Source organism: Echeneis naucrates, chromosome 22, assembly GCF_900963305.1.
Source record: "Echeneis naucrates chromosome 22, fEcheNa1.1, whole genome shotgun sequence".
NCBI classification, from domain to species: domain Eukaryota; kingdom Metazoa; phylum Chordata; class Actinopteri; order Carangiformes; family Echeneidae; genus Echeneis; species Echeneis naucrates.
In genome coordinates this window covers 16282533-16302640 of record NC_042532.1, presented here as the reverse complement: position 1 = coordinate 16302640, position 20108 = coordinate 16282533, and the positions used below count along the sequence as shown (strand labels likewise).

General features: G+C 41.5%; 1 protein-coding gene across 4 annotated transcripts in view; it reads left to right on the top strand.

The window, feature by feature from the left end:
* The first annotated feature begins 8073 nt into the window (after positions 1-8073).
* The window catches only part of slc7a14a (solute carrier family 7 member 14a), a 29220-nt gene continuing 17185 nt past the window's right edge, over positions 8074-20108 (top strand). The window contains exons 1-3 of one of the 4 annotated variants that reach the window (XM_029494213.1): positions 8074-8157; positions 12349-12448; positions 15759-15861. The gene's annotated coding sequence lies outside the window, so the exon portion shown is untranslated. Of the gene's footprint in view, positions 8158-12348; positions 12464-15758; positions 15862-16196; positions 16307-16342; positions 16435-20108 lie in introns of those variants that run through there. The other 3 variants (XM_029494214.1, XM_029494215.1, XM_029494212.1) reach the window with 3 other exon arrangements.

Sequence of the window (20108 nt, the reverse complement as noted above, 5' to 3'; positions counted from 1 at the left end):
CCCACAGCTCTGGACAACTACGAGAGTGTGAACCGGGTTAAATGTGGCACACAAGCTCACACGTATAATATATTTGAGCACAATTAATTGTGAATCCTGTCTTTTAGTTGTTGAGTCAGGAGAGATTTATAGTAAATATCGATTGCTCCTGGACTTAATTTCTGTTTTGTGTGAGTTCCATTCTTTTTTTTCATTTTGAATTCAGAAAAACTTCAACAGTAATGTAATTAATTATCCTTTAGATGCTATGAAGTGGCAACTTGTGCAGCGCTGAAAAATGAAGCCAACATGCAAATGCCAAAAACACTTGAGGCCAGCTCCAAAACCAAGTCGATCCCCACAGACGTCTCTGTTAAAGTGTTCAATTTTACAGCAGATATAAACGTGTTTACAGTCTGTGGTGATGTTCTTTTAAATGAGCACTAACCACGGCTGTGTTTTTGCCAAAGGTGATGCTACAGTTTGGCTTTAGGCTAACAGAAATTTAAATTTTCAACCCAAGAACATAAGCCAGTAATGTTAAGATGCACTATAATATCATCCCCATCCCCAACTCGCCCCTAGAGTGAGTAATAGTATACATTACTAGTAGTGAAATCTTGATGTGACCTCTGACCTTTCAGGTAACTCCGCTTTATATTACTATAAGTCATACGCTAAAATGTCTTAGCTAAGAGGCTCACTATTGGATCCATTCCTTTGCGAAACATTTTGTGTATTGGCTTTTATTTCAATTTTGGTCTAACTGAGTTAAGCCTGTAGCTCATGTCTGGTTGTATAAATGACACAACAGGTAATAACAGTTTTCTATCCATGTGGTGAGATGAGCAAAATTAAGCATCAACTCCTTCTGTTATTCAGAACTGCTTTGCTCAAAGAGCAGCTATCCATATTTCAATGTGATTTTTCCCTATAGAGGCAGTGAATTTTGTTATCTTCTACGCTGTCAGCGCTTTATTGAGCTCTCATGTCAACAAAGCGCCCACTGAACTAGACTGAGACATTGAGCGTGAGAGAAGACTGTGTTGCAGACAATGAAATGGATTTAGCACGACCAAGATAGCATGAGCATGGGGATGAAAGAGAGCACTGAGATGTGACAGTGTGGTTGAGAATGAGGCGAGGAATGTCAAGGGCACTGGCTTCTGGTGTGTGACAGACCTAATCGAGTTAACAGACCTCCGACATGTCACCATTTGAAAATGTGAGATAAAGTTATAACAGTGACTCTCCTCGAGTAGAGGCCGACCTCTAGAAACACACAGCCATGGTTATTGTGCTTGTTTATATCAGAGGACGTTCAATTCCATCTCAGTTAAACTGCAAAAAAATTGAATAAAATGACGGTGGCCCTGAAAGCTCAATGCAACGCAGCTTAAGAAAGCACATGCAATGACACGAAACGCAAACAAACTCGATAACGTCATGACTTTGACACCTGCTTACTCACAACCCAAACAAGTACGTAAACCTGCTGCAAAGACCCCGATCACACGCAGATACACAAGTTTGCTGCGATTTCTCACAGTTAGTGGTATTCAATAAAAACAGGTGTTAGACCAAAATTTCTATTTTGTGCCCCCAGAATATCAGAAACTCCCCTGAATACACTGTAGGCCAGAACACATCCATCTCTTAGATCTCGCTGCTTTGAAGCGTATTATTTTGTAATGGTAAGACCTCTCTGACAGTGTCAACAAATGTCTGAATACTACAGGCATCATCAAAAGTAAACTTCATGGCTGGGCGGTTTGATTGTGTTAGACAGTGGAACAGATTTAAAAAAAATAAAATAAATCATACTGGTTCCTGTAACAGTGGAATGCTGCTGCGTAGCTGATCAACCTTTCCCTCAGCTCTCTGTTATTGTAAGCCTGTTCGGATCACCGTCTCAGTTAAATTCCCACATAGGGGTTGTTTGAGTTTATTTGTTAACCAATGCCAATCCCCTCTCTTTTCATTAGAAGCAACATATTTCATACTTTGCATGGTCATTTGCTAATACATAAATGTTGATAGATACAGCTTGAAGGACATTTGTTGATTTTAAGACAGGAAAAAGTGGCCAAAGCTGCGGACGTGATTCGGATTGAGGCGGCCACTCGTTTAGAGGAGTTGACTTTTGAAGAACATTATTTTGCACTGAGTCAGGATTTGGAGCAGAGAGATCATTCCATGCAGAGTGTCCGTTACAGGGATTTTATTTGTAGAACAGGGCTGCGTGTGTGTGTGTGTGTGTGTGTGTGTGTGTGTGTGTGTGTGTGTGTGTGTGTGTGTGTGTGTGTGTGTGTGTGTGTGTGCTTATCTCAACACACTCAAACTGAAAACATGTTTTTGACTACTGTGTACTAGGTACACATGAGATGGAGTTGGACAGAGAGCAATGACACACACACACACACACTGACACACAGAGCAGTTACCGGTTAGATCATAGGATCTGCCAGTGGTCCTGCTTACTTTGGCCCCCGTGCCTGTTTCTTTGTTATCCCTCCTCCCATCCCTTGGTCCATCCTCTCTCCTAACCAACGTCTGACCGTCTTTCATACACGATCAAAGGCTGAACCCCTCCCTGTGAACCCTCTTTTTAATCATACAACAACAGAAGTATGTGCAATACTGTCCCAGCACTGTCTGGTATACACACATACACTCAAGTACATGGAAAAACTTTTTTCTTTTTTTTTTTTTTTTCCTTGTGTATTCACACATCAAACGTCTGCAATAAAACCCAATGTGATCAGAGTTATGACGGATGGGTTTGGTCCGCCATCTTATTTTTAATAAGCAGACAGAGTGATGACTCCCAGGAGACTCTCACCGCAGTCAGGTCCACGCTCCAACCAACTTCTTGCTTGCTCTCTAAAAACAAAACCTTTCGGCTAATCGATTTCTCGCCCTCTGTTCCGCACTTGCTTCAAACTTTCCAAACTTGCCATCTCATGCGATTTCCCCCTCTGTTCTCGCTCATGCTCATTTTAAAAAGTGTCCACTCCACAAGCCCAAAGTAGTTGTATTTTAATGTGTATCTCACAACATCTCTCTGTACTTTAAATGCTAATAGATGTCCCCAGTGCACTGCAGGCTCGTATACCAAAATACAAACTTGAAATAGGCTCACATTACTGGTACAACAGTATTATTTATAACGAAGAAGATGCCAGAGCCCAGAGCACCAAAAATGAAGGTAAAAGAAAATAATACTCAGGTTCAAATCTGAAAATATAAGTGGCCTCACGCTGACACTTATTATGCAAATATAACTGTGCAGATTGCTCCACTGAGGTGTTTACAGAAGATTGCACACATACATTCATCATTTGTGTGAATATATATTTTTGTGTACTGGAAAAAAATAAATTGACTTTGCTCAAACAGTAATTAAATTAAACAAACATATACACATTAAATAAAATAAAAAGCTAACGTAATGTTTAAATCCTGTTTCCGCGCCTGTTTCTCATAGTGACCCCCCCCAAAAAAAAAACCAAACTGAAAATAAAAATATACACACAGAGACACACACAGATCTAAAAACCATCCTATTGCATTATTAAACACTGTTGTTGTATGTTGTTAAATGAAATGATTATGTGAATAGAAATAATGACCAAAGCCACTCTGTCATGAACTTCAAAAATTTCTGACTGCTAAATATCTGCCCCCCCCCCCTTGATGGCGATCCATACTGGCATTTCAGACATGGCTTTATATATTTTTATTAACTTTCTGTGTCCTCAAAACGATATTCGATTATCGATCATATTTCAAGCCAATTGTCTGCTAATATAGATTAGCTGAGCTTCTCTCATACTGTCCAGCAGGTGTCTTGTGGGTTGCCGAGTTGTATTTTCTTCTCAGTAAGATGAGTACCGCACTTCCTTTTCCTTCTACAGTTTAAATAAACCGAGCGCTTTCTAATCGCACGGAGCCATCATAATGTTGAGGCAGGTATTTGCACATTCAGCGCCCAGTCCAAGAACACACACACACACACACACATTCTTATAAAAAATGCCCATTTTTATTGTATGTGCTGTGTTACACTGCACAGGATGAAAACACATCATCCTGTGGATACATAGATAACACAAATAGAAAGTAATACTTGTACGCTCGTGTGCTTTTTGTCACGTGGGGATGCTGTGTTGGTTTACATGAAGTCTTACACTAACCCCCGCCACACCTACTTCCTGCCTAACCACAGCCCTTACTCTTCACATAAACCAAACCAAATCTGAATAATGAATAAATGGTCAACCCTTATGGTGAGCTGCTCGCAATGTGACTGTGCAAACACGTTTTAAGCACACAATCCACCACTGACACAGAAACCGCCTGCTCGGCCTACAGCCCATAAAGCTTCCGTAATCGAGGTGAAACCTGCTCAGAGTTGAACACACTGCGCTCGATTCCGCTCAGAGGTCCCACAAAAGAAGCTATAATTGACTCAACAATTTTAACTCAATCCAGTAAATTACACCCAGATCCTGATAAGCAATCATGAGTTCCAGCACTCTGTTGTGTTTTAACAATGCTCCTTTGTCTGAGGTGTGTGTGTGTGTGTGTAATCTTGCACTCAGCATAGGTGATAGCATCTCAACCTGGCTGGCTTTATCTTGTGCTTGTCCTGTGTGAGGGTGTGTTTTAGTGTGTCATTACCATTTAATGATTTCTGTCCATTTCTACTTTGCAATCTATGTGTTTATTTTGCTGCAAGACAGAGCTTATAAATATCTTATAACGGCTCATGTGCATTTAAAAAGAAAATGTGTGTGCATGTGTGGGCGCGTACATACACACGTGTGTGTATATATATATGCAGGTTTATGTGAACATGAATAGTGTGTGGTTATGTTGGCAGGGTGTGTGTTGTGGTAGTCTGGCCCAAGTGGTTTTACGATGTATATCAGGCAGCTGCTTAGTCCAGAATCCCCAAGATCAAAAATAGAGCTGTTATTCTAGCAAAATGGTGACTGTGAGATACAGTTTCACACACGTATAGCCACTCATCAGTTCACTGTTCACTCACAGATGGACACACACAAAAGGTTGCTTCTGTTTCCAGCTCTCTCCCCTTCTCTTGATGCATTCCTCAGTTGGCATTGACCCTTCAACTGAGAGGTCAGATAACATCTCGGGGGATGTACTCTACCGGCTGAGTTTCCCTTGAATTGTTGATTTAGAGACAGTAATTGGTTTGAATTGAACTTCATGGAGGCATTTCATGGAAAACAATTCACTGCAGATATTTCTGACTTTGAGGCTTGGGTTTTGTTTTTTTTTTTTTGTTTTCATTCCCTGCCTCAGGTTGTCCAAAGTAGTAATGTACATATATATATACGTACATACTTAGAATAACCCCCCACCCCAGGCCTGTTTGTTTTCAAAGAGAAATGTCCGTCATAAAATAACTTTCATTCCTGAGAGAAAAAATCTAAACAAAACAAAAACAACAGAAAGTGTCCTTTTTATCCAAAAACAGCAAAACTCTTTGTGTGCAGACAAACATGCATAGGCGCACACACACACGTCGAGTTAGAAGTCATGTCTCAATCAATGTAAGCTGATCCTTGTCATCTGGTTTTGGTTTAGATAGAGTCCATTTCAGGAGAGATTTGATCTAAGTTCACCCTGTGGTGTTTCTGTTCTTCCAGGGCTCGTACAAGTTACTCACACACTGCTTTCTTAGCTGTATGTGAACCAGACACCACGCACGCACACACACACACACACACACACACACACACACACACAGAAATGCTTATACCAGCAGTGAGAGAAAAATAGATATTTCCTGCACACTCCAGTCACTTGACCCTGCATCCCAATATGTTAATAATTTCCTGCTGTATAATCCAATGAAACGGTTGGATTCACTGACTTATTAGATTAGTCAGACTAGTGTCTGTGTTTGGGAACCAACTGTAGATCTGGATCTGGACCTAATTCTGTGCCAGTATGTGTCCAGTACAAAGTCCTGAATCTCACCTTTTTTCCTTTTTTTTTTTTAATTCTGAAAAATATTTTAACATGAATATCTTTTGTCAAATTCAAAATGTACTGATCTGCAGTGTGGTTACTGTTATTAGTGTTATCATTATTATTAACATATTCCTGTGCAGTCACATGCCAGACTTGTTATATGTAAACAAAAAAAAAACAAAGATGAAAATGAGTAATACTGGTGAGCTAAGAACAAAGTAGCTAGAAGAATATTTGTTCACTCTTCAATACAGAACAAAATCAGGAGAAGTCAGGAGACAGGAGTAGAAAGGAAACCAGTGATGTCCATGTTCAGTTGGTCACATTTGAACTTTGACCCAGAAGCTGCGCTACCTTGACCTCCGGGACGGCCCTAAATGTCTTCTTCCTGCCTATGCCGTTCCAGTTCTGATGTCCCCCTGAGGCTGAAGAAGATAATGCGGACATGCTTCCTCGACGCTTAGGAAGAAAAAACCTAGACAGCCTGCTCAATATAAATGGACTGAGCAGAAGTGAGGCAGTGACTTGGTGATACTGGGACAGCGTGTGCACACGGGACCCATTTACTGTGCAGTAAATACTCAGCTTTTACCTCTCCATCTCCTTACCTCTGTGAGTTATAGCATTCCCCACCGGCTCCTCTCTAGCTCCAGTTAAACAACTGCACGGCATCATTTATTCATGCCCTGCTCACAACACAGGGAACTGATTGGTCTGATGTTCTTTATGGGCTCTGGGAGTTACAGCTCCGTCGGTTCTCTGTCTCATATCTGTGTGTTTAGGTGTGTGTGTACTGTATGAAGAGACACAGTGGGAGCTAAAACAATTGAAAGAGAACATAAAATAGAGGATGGCCTGTAACAAGAGGGGGAAAACAAAGAAAATTAAGAGAGGGACATGCTGAAAGTGGGCGAAACAGAAATACTGAAATGGATGTTTGCTCTAAGGTGCCATTCTTTGTAATGAGATCCTGACAGCTCTTTGTTTGTCCTCCTGCACCTGGCTGGGAGGGTGGGGGCTGGAGGTGGACGCGTGCCCGAGAGGCAGATGTTCAACAAGCCCTTCTCCTTTTGTGTCTCTGTGTGCGTTTGAGCACAAATGTGTGTTTGAAAAAGGTCCTCAAAGCTTGTTAGACCTGTGTAGTATTTCAAAACTGTGCCATGATACTGCATTTCAGGGGTTAAAATAAACCCCGTGTGTGTGCTTCTCTCCATACAGATGTGTAATTGTATTTGCTTGAGTCTCAGACCTCTCATTTACTCCCTATTGTGCGTCTGAATGAGCAGATACAAACTACCACAACAAAAGAAAAAAAACAAAGCAGCATGTTGCCTCCACAATTACTGGTTACTCATAGAAGAGCAAAGACCTTTTTATTACCAATGATTTTTTGCCATCTGAAGGCAATAGAGTTTTGAAAAACATATTAAAAATAATTGTACGGTGTAAATTTGCATTTGTCTGAAATTTTCGATACTAACTGATACACTGGACACACACACTGAACTTTCCATTCTAGAGGAGAAGTTAGTCTTTTAGTTGTCATGCTTAGAGCCAGATGGTCTCTTATCTCTTTGCTCACCTTCCCTCAGGACAGAGCACCAGGGACCGCAGTGCTCCAGCAGGCCAGTGGATATAAGCTTATTACCTGATTGAACTGCAAGATTTGAGAGGAGGTAGCAGGTAGGTCACAAACTCAGGTGCAGAGGTGAGACTGAGTAAAACAAAACAAAACTCAGATCAGATGGGATTAAGGATGCACACTAACATGCATTCATTTCACTCAAATGATCACACACACACTCAAGGACAGGATGACAAATCTGTTTTATTGTGCTTTGCAGTGAGTTAAAATTTGTATGTTTGAAGAACTAGCGTGAGCCCTCCATTCTTTATGCTTCCTTAAAATAATATAATTCCCTTCTTTTAGATTTCGCTCCCTTTATATTCTGAAATCTTGTCTTGCCAGCTGACGTATCTAAGTGTGATGTGTTTTGCCCGCTCTTTTGTTTGTTACATGAATTTTCTCCACACTAAAGTGATAGAGGAAACTTTCTTTCTTGTGGTTAACTGCTCTTTCGTTTACAGGGAAAAATCTGTCTCCGAGGCAAGCAGCACTTTCAAAAGCAGTGACAGAGCAGGATGAAAATGAAGTGTCTGTGTGGAAAGAAGGTAAGAAAAAATGTTGTTAGTTGTAGAGATGACTGAAGGGCAAAGAGACTGATAGAACAAAAACGCAAGCAGTGCTACTAGCTGATGGAGGCATGTGAGACCAAAAAGAAAAGAGGGAAAAGTGAGAGGATGACAGAGACAGAAAGAGTTGTTTCTGAAGTTAAGGCAACGAGTCAGCTAAGCTCTGGATTACTGACTTAATTAGACTCTGTTTATGACTGAGTGTGTAGCTCAAGCTTCGTCTGTGTGTGTGTGTGTGTGTCTGAATGTGTGTTAAATATATTGCCCCCGTAAAACAAAATAAAATACCTCTTACTTCCTGTAGGATCATAAAAGCTATAAATCATTCTCTCTCTGGTGTGGAGTAAGTCTGTCTACTCAAGAATGAACAGAGCGGGACACGGATATGTGCTGATGAGTGTGTTTAAGTGATTAGTTTGGCTGTTTTCCAACATCCACAAGTTGTAAAATCAATGAAGGAAGCCTTCATAAATAAACAAACAAAAAAACTAAATATGCATAAACTTTGATACAGACCTGCAAACACCTTTATTTGGAGCCACGATGGAAAGCTTTATTCAGTCGAGTTATCAGTCCATTAAGTGTAGGGATAATATTAAAAATCATTCATCCAAAAGGCTGCTCAAGCAAAAAAAATCTAGTCAAAGTACCTAAAGTAAAAGCTTTCCTGAAGCGTTTTCATAATGTCATGCATACGATTAGGTTATATTTGCTGATGCATAAATATGGACATCATTTTAATGATACATTTAGATACTGACATTTAAATTTAATATTTAAAGACACTGCATAAATTATTTGCTGAATATGTTTACTCATCCAAAATGTAACTCAAACTAAATGTATTTACACACCACAGCATTAAGTATATTATTACTTGACCAACTAATATGGTAAATGCATGAATTTGCTTTATATTTTCTTGCTGTATGAGTTCTCGTTATTTATACAGATAAAATGTTGATTTACCAATATATTCATTCCCTTCTTTCTCACATTAACCTGAAATTGGCTCACAGTTTATATTTTAGTATGCATGCTAACGTCATTAAATAAAAAAATCACTTAAAGTCACTTTAACCCCAAGCTAAGTGAAAATTAAAATTTTAAACAAGCTGTCCCATTTTCTATTTCTCATTTTAAACTAGATCTCGCTAGAATTACAATTAACATTGCACATCTGTGCTGAAGGTGAGACATCCAGGAGCTGATCACTGGACATGAGACACAGACGTACAGACCGGCCTGCATGCATGGATGCACACCGACACTGCTGCACTGTTCCACACAGGATATGAGCATGACATGAACTGACTGAGCAGATAAGGTGGTTCTACCTGGCTGGCTGAGGGAAAGTGATAAAAGGAAACAAGGCTTCAAAAAATAACCAGAACATGGTTGTTTTTTTTGTTTTTTTTTTTTTTTGTTTTTTTTTTTTCTTGTCTGGAGAACTGGAGTTTGGACTTTTTCCCACCAGCTAATGTTGACGTTTGGCATTTGGCGGTGGGCTGCTTTCATGCACCATGTGCAAAGCTTTTGACATCGTCTAGGGTGACCTGACTAATTGTTAGTATGAATAAAAAGCATTCAACTATCTGAGATACTGACAACTGTTAGCGTCCTATATCCTATAGATAGCCCTAAAATTCCCCAAATTCCCATAAATGCCGTAATCCTGAAATCAGTTCTGCTCTGTTCATGTCAGATGGGCATAACCACAAAGAAGTGGCAGTTTTTATTTTGTGATTTTAATCCTAAATACCATTTAAAATTAGACAAAATGACTGTACAGAGAAGTGGGTCCTTAAATGTGTTTGTGTGTGCACACATTGTTGGATGTGGAGGACATTATGCCATCACCCCAAGGTAAACGCTGAATGAGTCACCGCTGACCATGGGTGGATTTCATTCTATCTTTGCCTGAACAATCGGACATGATGAAGAGACAGACTTGGCGGAGGGAGTGTCACTGGTGATGTTGGATATGATGTTGTGGCTACTGAAAGTTGTGCAGGTGGATTAATGAAAAGAGTGGGAAATAGAGGAAGAGCGAGCGAGAGAGAGAGAGAGAGAGAGGTGTAATGAAAGATGGGAAGGAGACAGATCAGCAATGTTTCGTCTGTGTTTTCATTAAGTTGAACATAGCCCCTCCCTCCACCTTGCATCGCCATGGTGATCTGTGTGTGTGTGTGTGTGTGTGTGTGTGTGTGTGTGTGTGTGTGTGTGTGTGTGTGTGTGTGTGTGTGTGTGTGTGTGTGTGTGTGTGTGTGTGTGTGTGTGTGTGTGTGTGTGTGTGTGAAGGGACAAACAGAAGTGAGAGAGAGGGAGGGAGCCAAACTGAAGGAGAGCAGCAAAGCAAAGAATTAAAACGAGAGCAGAAGAGCACAAGAGCAGAATAGCCAATTTCTCAAAGGTAGAGGTGGTAAATTATACTTTAATTTTAACTGGAGCTTATTGCACTGACTGCAGTAGATACACACACACATACACACACAGAGATGCAAATTCTGTAATACACACACACTTCTCAGCCTGTAGTTTTATTTAATTATAAGATATGAAAATGCTCAACGCTAGTGTGACAATTGTTTGGTTTTTACCCCCCCCCCCCCCAATTCCTCATTTGTTTTCTCACTGTTTCTTTCTCACATTGCTGCATGAGTAAACTGAAAATTCATTATACAGTTGTCTCAGGGTGATTAAATGCTCAGCAGAACATGGTCACAACATGTGTAGCGCACAACACTCATGAACACGGCTTTGCTCGAACAGTCAGCCTCACAGTCATGAAAGCATAGACACTTACAAGCTGCAATGTAATTGAAGCATTTCATTGAATCTTGACATAAATATTTTTCCTGTTCCTGGAGTGTGAACTGCGCAGTGTAGATTGGTTGGTTACTTGAAATCTAAGCATTTTTTCGTATGCGCATGTGTGAGCTGGAGAAAAAGAAGAGTGGGCTCTACTTCAGGAGCAACGAGCATGCATATCAAAATCTTATATATTTTTAGTGCAGCTTTTGATCCGCTACCTCTGAAGGAGACGTGCCGTTAAGTTTGGCAGCTAAACCCAGGAGAAAGATTCTCATCTTCTCATCTTCTCATCTGTCCCAAGCTTTCCTTTCGCATTTCCAAAACATCATACTAATCCTGCATGACCGAGCATGGATGTCTCAGTGTCAGCATGACTAAAAGAGGCCGCTTGTCAAGAAAACGCACGGCTTACTTTAAGGGTTTGAATAAATTAATCAGAAAACTGTTCAGTTTGTTGATCAGCGCTGAAACTTTTAGCAGCCATCGGTCAAGCAAATGCAGAACTGGATGATTATTAATTATCACCTTTCATATCAGGTATCATCAGCTTCAGCTTAAAAACCTAAACGTGTTGTTTAAATATTTCTGTTGCAAAACCAGACGCTGATAACAGAGCAACAGTAAAATAAACATAAAAAAAATGTTACGAGACAGCATGTACTTATTATAACAGCAAGCATACTGTGCCTTTAATTGTGCGCAAAGACAACAAAGGTGTGGATGCTTATATTTCATTATGATATTATGCTGTCATTTACAAAGTGCCTCTCTAATAGGCAAACAAGATCATGGGAGGCTGATTAATACACACCTGCATGTGTGTTCAGTGCCGACACACACACACACACACACAGAGTTACCATGGTTACGTTGTGTGTGGTATCTCAGATCATCTACATTTCAGAATGTTGAAGGCAATTAGCATGTATCTGACCTCTACCTCTCTCTTTTGGTGACACACACACACACACATTAGTTGGATAACTTTAATGACGGTCCTGCAGAATCTCCAAACCTGCAGACGAAATATTTAGGAACACACACTGAGGTCAGACACACACGTAAATATAGCTGTCTGAGCTGCATGTGAAGCTGAACCCTGTGTGTGAGAATATATCTGAGATATCTCCATCAGGGAAATGTGATACTGTGTGCACGAGACAGAGAGAGATACAGATACTAAAGTAGGTGTTGTCAGGGCTGCATTATACTTTTTGTTTGTTTTGCTGCTTAGATTAAAAAGGAGATAAGCAGCTGTATTCTATCCATCCATCAGGGTGGAGAGAAAGTTTCATTGTGTTTCTGTCTTCACATCCCAATTTGAAACATCTCTTCCTGTCCATTTCGCTTTTTCAGCATTTTCAGAAGTGAACGGACTCTTTGCTGAGTTATAACCATACGGGGAGGAGTTTGTTGGACTGAAGTGCACCCTTGAAGGCAGCTCTCTCGCTCTACGGTCGGTGGAAGTGCAGTATGTCATTAATCATCTCTGAAATAAATACTTCCCATAGAACACATAGACACACAACTTCACATGCACACATTACCAGTCATTTATTTAAAAGAAAATTAAACTGCCACACAGCTACCTTCCTGCTGTGGTGCAGAAGCTGTTCAATGGGGCTGTTTTTTTTTGTGTGTGTGTGTGTGTGTGTGTGTGTGCGCTAATGACTCTACCCATGATGCGAACACCTGGCGGAATGGCCGACCTCAAATGAGCTGCAGAGGATCATGGGATGGGACATGGCGTGCCTCAAAGAGGCTCTAGAAAACATGACATCAATGACAGCACTGCCAATTAGCTCTGTGAGCCTCGGCGGGGTTCACCTTCTGCAGAGCCAGTGTGTATCAAATTGTATTTGAAAGGCTTAACCAGGTTAGTTTTAGCTTGTTTGGATTGATTTTTTTTTTTTTTTTTTTTTTGGTCCTGGGGGTGCCTGGGGAGCACAACATCAAAACAGTGTTTAGAAACGCTTGAGTTTTTGGTGGCACAGCGTTTGATTCAACTTTCCAATGTTAACACCTGCTGTTTATATTTCCATGTAAAACCTGACTGTTCTTGTAAAGAAAAGAAAAACTGTTGGAGAAATCGACGTCTTATTTAAGAGACTGAAAAGATTATGGGCGCCCTTCTTGTGTCTGTACATTGATTATCAAGCAGGGAGACTATTTGCTCGAGCTGTAGCTGTAGTTGGGGGGGGGGGGGGTCTGCTCTATCTGAATCCCATTTTACACCAAGCATCAGCTCATTATAACCAACTTTAGTATGTTTTCTAAAAAAAAAAAAAAAAAAGCGCGCCAAGTTTCTTCATTATTCTCATTCAAACGAATAACACAAGGCTTTTTTCTTTATGTGCTGGGAGAAAAGCTTTTTGTTATCTTGAGGTATTCTCTAAAATCATCTTCTGCTGAGTGAAATGGGGCTCTAAGAAATACAAGACTGAATACGTGACTGAAGTGCCTCCATCACCAACCTGCTCAAAATAGAAAATAGTTCTATCCCACTTTTCCAACTCACTATTTATCTGTATTGCTCTCTTCATAAGTCTTGGTATCTCATTCTATCTGTTCTGTCTATTACTTTCTTTCGATCTTATCTTTGACTCAACACCTTCCTGTTGCCCCTGCAGTGTTTTGTCACTTGGCCTTAGCTCCCCTTTCATGTCTTGATCCCCGTCAAAAGCCTTGGCTTTGTTCTTAGCGCTCCTTCCTCCATCCTCTGCCACCAATTCGACAGAGAAAGAAGCAGAGAGGGAAATTGTGTTAAATAATGTATCTCAGCGAGAGTCGAGAAGGGTGACATGGATGGAGGAGAGACTGTTCAGCTGGATATAGAGTTTTTATAGCGTGTGAATATGGAGCATTTGTTAATATGACATATGAGCTGGCAGGTGAGTTGCAGGGTGTTTATATGACATTGCATAAATCTACCAGACATACACACGCAAAAGGGAGACGTGTCGCAGCACGCATTTATTCTAGGTGCACATGCGCACGCGCATCGCCACGTTATCTCAATTCTGACATCAGGCCCATGCAGCAGTCATGTGTCCATTCATGCAGATTCAGAATCCGACAGGTCACTCCTGCCCTGTAGCTCGCTGACCTCATCAGACGGCGTTGAATTATGGGTAGTGGCACTCAGGTCTCACAGCTCTCTGTCTCTGCTTAGGGGCGCAGTGATAGCAGGTCACCTCTCGTTCACACACGCACTCTCAAAAACTCGCAAGCCACACACACACGGCAACTGGACTGCAGGGTAGCTGACATTTAGCAGCGGAGGAAAAACAAGAATAGCAGGTGGAAAAAAACAACAACAACAGGGCTGATAGGATGATGGTGTCAAACACCACATTGTACTCCGGCGGAGGCACAGCTAATCATACTGAGACCGCACTAAATGTACTTGCTATATTGATAGTTTCCACATCATGTTTTATAACTTATTAACCGTTTGCTACCCCCTTTCGTTTGTGCTGTTACACTGGTGACACATACAGTTACAGTTTCTTTTCTTTTTTTAAAACAGTTTTTACAATTTTCTTAATCAATACAACCCCGGTTTTAGAATACACTGCAGCTTTCAAATGGATATTTTGATATTGCTCTCTGTACTGCCAGCTGTTTTCTCGGAGGTGACGCCATTAGTTGGTTGTAATCAATAGATTTGTGGTCGGATCGCTGCTTCCACAGGTAATGTTTTGCTATGTTTCACATGCCCCCCGTCTATCCCCTTCTCTCCCTTCCACACACAATGCAGCTGACATAAATTGGCTAAATATGGCAAATAACTTGGCAGTCTGCTAAATATTTAATCAGAGACCAGCACACGCTTAATAATTTAGCAAGAGGCCTTTACATAACTCTCACTGCCGCTGCTTTTGGAAATGAATGGTGGCTGCTGTGGGTGGATTTCCTCTATGTGACATTAAACACTGATGCAGTGTTCCTCGACCCCTTCAGGTCACTGTGGAAAATGCCACGTCTAGAGAATGTCCAAGAACGATCTCAATCTGACATTATGGTGTCTGACCCAGAACACCTCCTTTAAGACCTCTGCCACTATACCAGTAGTTTGCTGCTGAAGTTCTGCGAGCGTGGCAGCTTAACACCTTATTGATTTCTTTCATGACTGTAAAGTAATTACCAGGTAGGCTGAGGGAGATAATGCTTCAAATGAAACTGTGAAAGAGCAAAGTATCCCTCATCTTCACTGCTTTGGTGGAGGAGAAACCAGGAGAAAATCTACTTCATGAAATATCAATTGAAATAACGAGCTGAATGAAGAAATCAATGGTGAGCATGATTAATGATGGTGAAATTCTTTATGCGGCACAATATAGGGTTAGGGTTATTCATAGTTAAGTTAAAAAATCCAAATGAATCTAAATCAGCTGTCCATTTGAAATGTCCTGTATAACAAAATTGTGAATATATTCATTATTCTGCGTGAACAGGCAGGCCTGTCTGAAGTTGAAAGTAAGTATGATGCGCCGCTGCAGAAACAAGATCAACTCGCAGGGCTGTCGTGGGCACACCGGTGATCTTGATCCCGGTGTGATGTCGGGATCGGTGGAATAAGGACGTCCCGTCAGCTCGGTGTCTCCTGGCCGGTCGAGGGCAATCAGGAAGCAAACCGGAATGAATAAAACAGCGTGTCGGCGGTCACATGTCGTGCAGCGGGATCCTGAATGATTTAAAGCTTTTTACATCATCAGCCTCACCCTCCCTCTCCTCTCCTCCCCCTCCCCTCCCCTCCCGCGCAGTCTCCCGCAGATGCACCGCGCAGCCTGGAGGAGATGCTGCTGCTGATGCTGGCGACCGACTGCAGCATCCGACATGGGCTTCCTTTAATCCGGCCGTGCCACAGTGAGTGTGTGCGTGTTTTCCCCCCTTCCTCTCACCCTGTCGTAATCTCCAACTACATCACCCATCCGCCACTCTTCTTTCAATAAGTCTCCACCTCACCCTTCCTCCTCCTCCCCTTTTTTGTTGCCTTCCTTTGTGCGGTTTTCTCTTTTCTTTTTTTTTCTTTTTTTTTTCCTCCAATGGGCGGTGCAGCACAACGCGGCGGACACCGAGGTGATATTTCGGCCCGGTGGATGTCATTTGTGCAGCTCACCTTAACGGTGTGGCGTGTTTGCGTGTAGAAAAGAGCTGGGAGGAGGAGGAGGAGGAGGAGGAGGAGGGAGTTCAGGGCGGGCGTCGCTTCTCCCACCGGACTAGAGCAGCAGCAGGCTGGAGGAGTGCGAGGGGACACAGAGAGGGCCCGACAGGAAGAGGGTGGGACATTTGGTGAGGTGTGCTTTAGCAGGTGAGAGCATGTGGTCATTGCTATTCACTGTAAGGGCTGTGTCAGAGAGAGGGGGGTTATTGTCTTTGTGCTCAGGAAAAGGGAAGGAGGATAAGAAGAAGGCTCTTTTCTATCCTGTCATAGCAGAGGTGTGTACTTCATCTTTATTTATGCAAATAAATACGTTTTGTTGGTCTCTAAAGGGCGTGATATCATAAATGATCTTATCTGGATCAGTGGTGGAGAAAGATCATGATTATGATGATCACTCTTTATCTATCTGTCTGTGTCCATAGTGGGGCAACATATTGTGTTTGTTGATGTATGTGTGTCGATGTGAGCACAAGAGCACTCAGACACTGAAAGCCTGAAGCTGTGGAACTGGGCTAATCCCTAATGACATCGCCAGATCTCTCCCTGCCTCCCTCCCTCTTTCCCCTCACTCTTTCTATCTGCCATGAGTTCTTGTCTTTTGTGTTTCTTTTTCCCTGAATACTTTATTTTCATTTACATTTTTTTTCCTGAATGTCCCCTTAATGCTCTGTTGTGATGACGTGCTGCTGTCCGTGGTGCTGAAAACAGTCATCAGCAGATCGTGTCGTAGTTGTCTGAAGGTTGATCGTCCTGTCAGCGTCCAACAAGTGCCTTCATTATTCAGGAGTTTCGGAAATGTTTGTTTCACTCACTCTTTGATGGAGCTTGTGCTTGAAGGTTATTGCTGGCAAAATGTGTATTCCACATTCACAGAAAGTTGTTGTATTGTCACCATTGATCATTGGTGGCATGCAATTAAATAGTTTTGTTTTTTTTTTCCCCAGAACAGTGTGACTAATTCAGGTTTTCTATGCTGTCATTTTGTAATTTTGGCAATACTCCAAGAACAAAAAACAAACACAAGTATGGCTTCTTAATACCCGATGAGATTATCACTTTATGTCGTGAACAGTGATTTAGTTTGGAAAATACAACAGGATTGCAAATGCAAGAGCTCAGATTCCAGGCTAACTAATATAGTGCTAAACAGCAACTCCGTGTAAACGGGGTGTGAGATGAACAGATCAAAAGCAGCTGTGGCTGAGGAGAACTACGATGTCACTGTCGCTGGTGAAGAAGACGATGGTGATGATGGGGAGTGCTAAAATAACAATAAGAGGCAGAAGCAGAAGATTACATAACTGACCAATTTAGAAACTGTAGCTTGTCATCCTGCATTTCCCTCACACACACACACACACACACACACACACACACACACACACACACCCTCTCACAGCCCCCCATGACATGCAGGTCTCACATCAGAGGCCTCAGCATCACATGTACAGCCACACCACTGAGGCTGTTGTAGGTGCAGCCTTTTGCTCCTTGCTCAAGGGCACTTCAACAGTGACAGCTGGCCTAAATACCATGATTACCATGAGCATCAACATTTAAACACTTTCTCCTTCCTGTCAGATCAGCTGGTTATCTCGATACGATCTTCAGTCAGCGACTCCCCACATGTGCTGTCTAAAATGTTCACTCCAATCAGGATAATATTCTTCAACATATAGATTTTTATTACAATTAACAAAGCGGACTAACTACTGTATCTCCCCCAATATGATGATTTAACAGCAGGAGCGTGTTTTAATGAGGAAATGCTTCATCATGTGGTAGAACTTTTCTGTTTCACACAGTCTATCCTTACTTTGCACCCTTTCTTCGAGCGTGGTTCACCTGGCTACATGTACAGAACAATAACAGGCTGAAATTTTGTGTGCCAATAGCACAAGTGGATAGAGCTTACAAGGCAAAAACCTGAGTAGGCATGATATTCTCTGCCATCAGCAAACATTATCTGCCATAGATTATAACTGGTCTTACTAGGCAAAGCAATGGAGTGTACTGAACGGCATAATGGTGCACTGTACTGCTCATAAATGATTTTTTTCATTTGGAAATGAATAAATGTGCTCTTTGTGGTTTCCAAAGTCGCATAGTCTGTTCTAACATGGTATAATGGGCTGATGAGTTTCCTCATTCATCTTTATTAAGGATGATGGATGAGGAGTGATTCCTTGTTTGTTTGTGTGTAATAGATACAAGACAGACATGAGTCAGAAGTGATTTTTTATTTTTTATTTTTTTCCCCTGCACTCCTTATACAGCACACAGGAGAACTTCTTCTGTCGACTAAATGCTTTACAATTGGTGACATCGTTTGTAAACTCTCATCGTGAAATATAAGGTGTGACTCATGCAGTTTGAAACAGACGTGATCGCACATAAATTCCAAATCTTTTATATTTCTGAAGGGACGGCAGCCCCCCCCCCCCCCCCCCATCAGGCGTTGCTCAGTACTGACGTCAGTGGACCTGCTTGCGCATAAAGGCTAATATAATCAGAACTTCACACACAGACACACATGCAGACATTGCATCCTTTCCTTTGTCTTTGTCAGCACATACACACACAGACCTCTGGTTATTTGTTCAACAGGCACTACGAGAGAGAGAGTCGACGAGAAGGTAGAAATAGAAAAATCCTAGAGGGAAGTGGGTGGACTCGGTCATTATCGTTAGGATGTAATCAGATTTCTGCTCTGACTGGGTTACAGATAATGATGGATGCAGTGCATCAGCAGTTTTGTGTATGTTTTCTGGTCTTTTTTTTATTATCTTCAATTCACAGAGCTAAATGCTGTCATATTAATGTGTTCTCAAAGCCATAAATATAATCTTCCTAAAAAAGCAGATGACGGGATAATACCTGTAACTTGTTTTCTCTCTTGCCTTCTACTGTAGGTAAAAAAGGTCTTTGCCTATTGATGCATGTGCCATTTTTTAAAAACCCAGCCTACTGTAGGTTTTTTATTTCACAAGTCTTCCGTTCCCATTTTTATTAGAAGGGAATTTAAAATAGCAGCCTTAAGCTCTGACAAATCGTCAATCATTTTACAGATGCACAAATCTAATCTATTTGCAGAGTGAAAGAAGAAATGGCCCCTCATAATAGTCCTCAGTCATTCTGCCACCATGGCCCTTACTGAAGAGAAATAAGAGGTAAACAAACCCTATATTTCTGTTCATTGGCTCGTGGATCGAGCTGGGATTGAATCCGGCCCGAATTGTGGTGATGAGTTTTATGCTTACATTGAACGTCCAAGTTGTTGGACTGAAAATCTTGCAGGTTCAGTGAACCTATCTGCTCGGTTGCCATGGTGAAGCACTCCTCCAAGGCTAGTCTCCGAGGAGAAACCAGAAACAGAAACAAAGACAGTCGAGGAGTGAAGGGGAGAAAATGCGCTTGAGAATCCAAGAGAGGGCAACAGGTGAAGGTGCAATCGATGAAATAGAGAGGACCGTCAGCTGTCAGTCGACAAGAAGTGCTGCGGTCATTTGCTGGCACACACTTTGTGGTGACACACAACTCCTGGCATTGTCAGAGAAGATCTGAGAGTACAAAGGAAGAGATGGCAAATAGCTAGGTCAGGTGTCTCGCTGTCATAAATGAGCAGGGAAACACATGTTTAGATGCAGTGGCTCTTAGACAGAGGTGGGCAACACAACACAACACAACTTCATTACTTGAGTAAAAGTACAAATACTCCTTGTCAAATATTATTCCAATACAAGTAAAGGTAGCTTCTTAAAAATCTGACTTAAATAAAAGTACAAAAGTATTTGCTTAAAAAATTACTAAAGCAAAAGTATTAAAAAAAGGAAATACAGGAAAGGAAAGTAGGTTTATTGTAATTATACAACACGCTGATGCGATTCTGCTGCAGACACGTATATAGCTCAAACATACCTTCAGTTAAAGAGGCCCAACAAGAACCGGT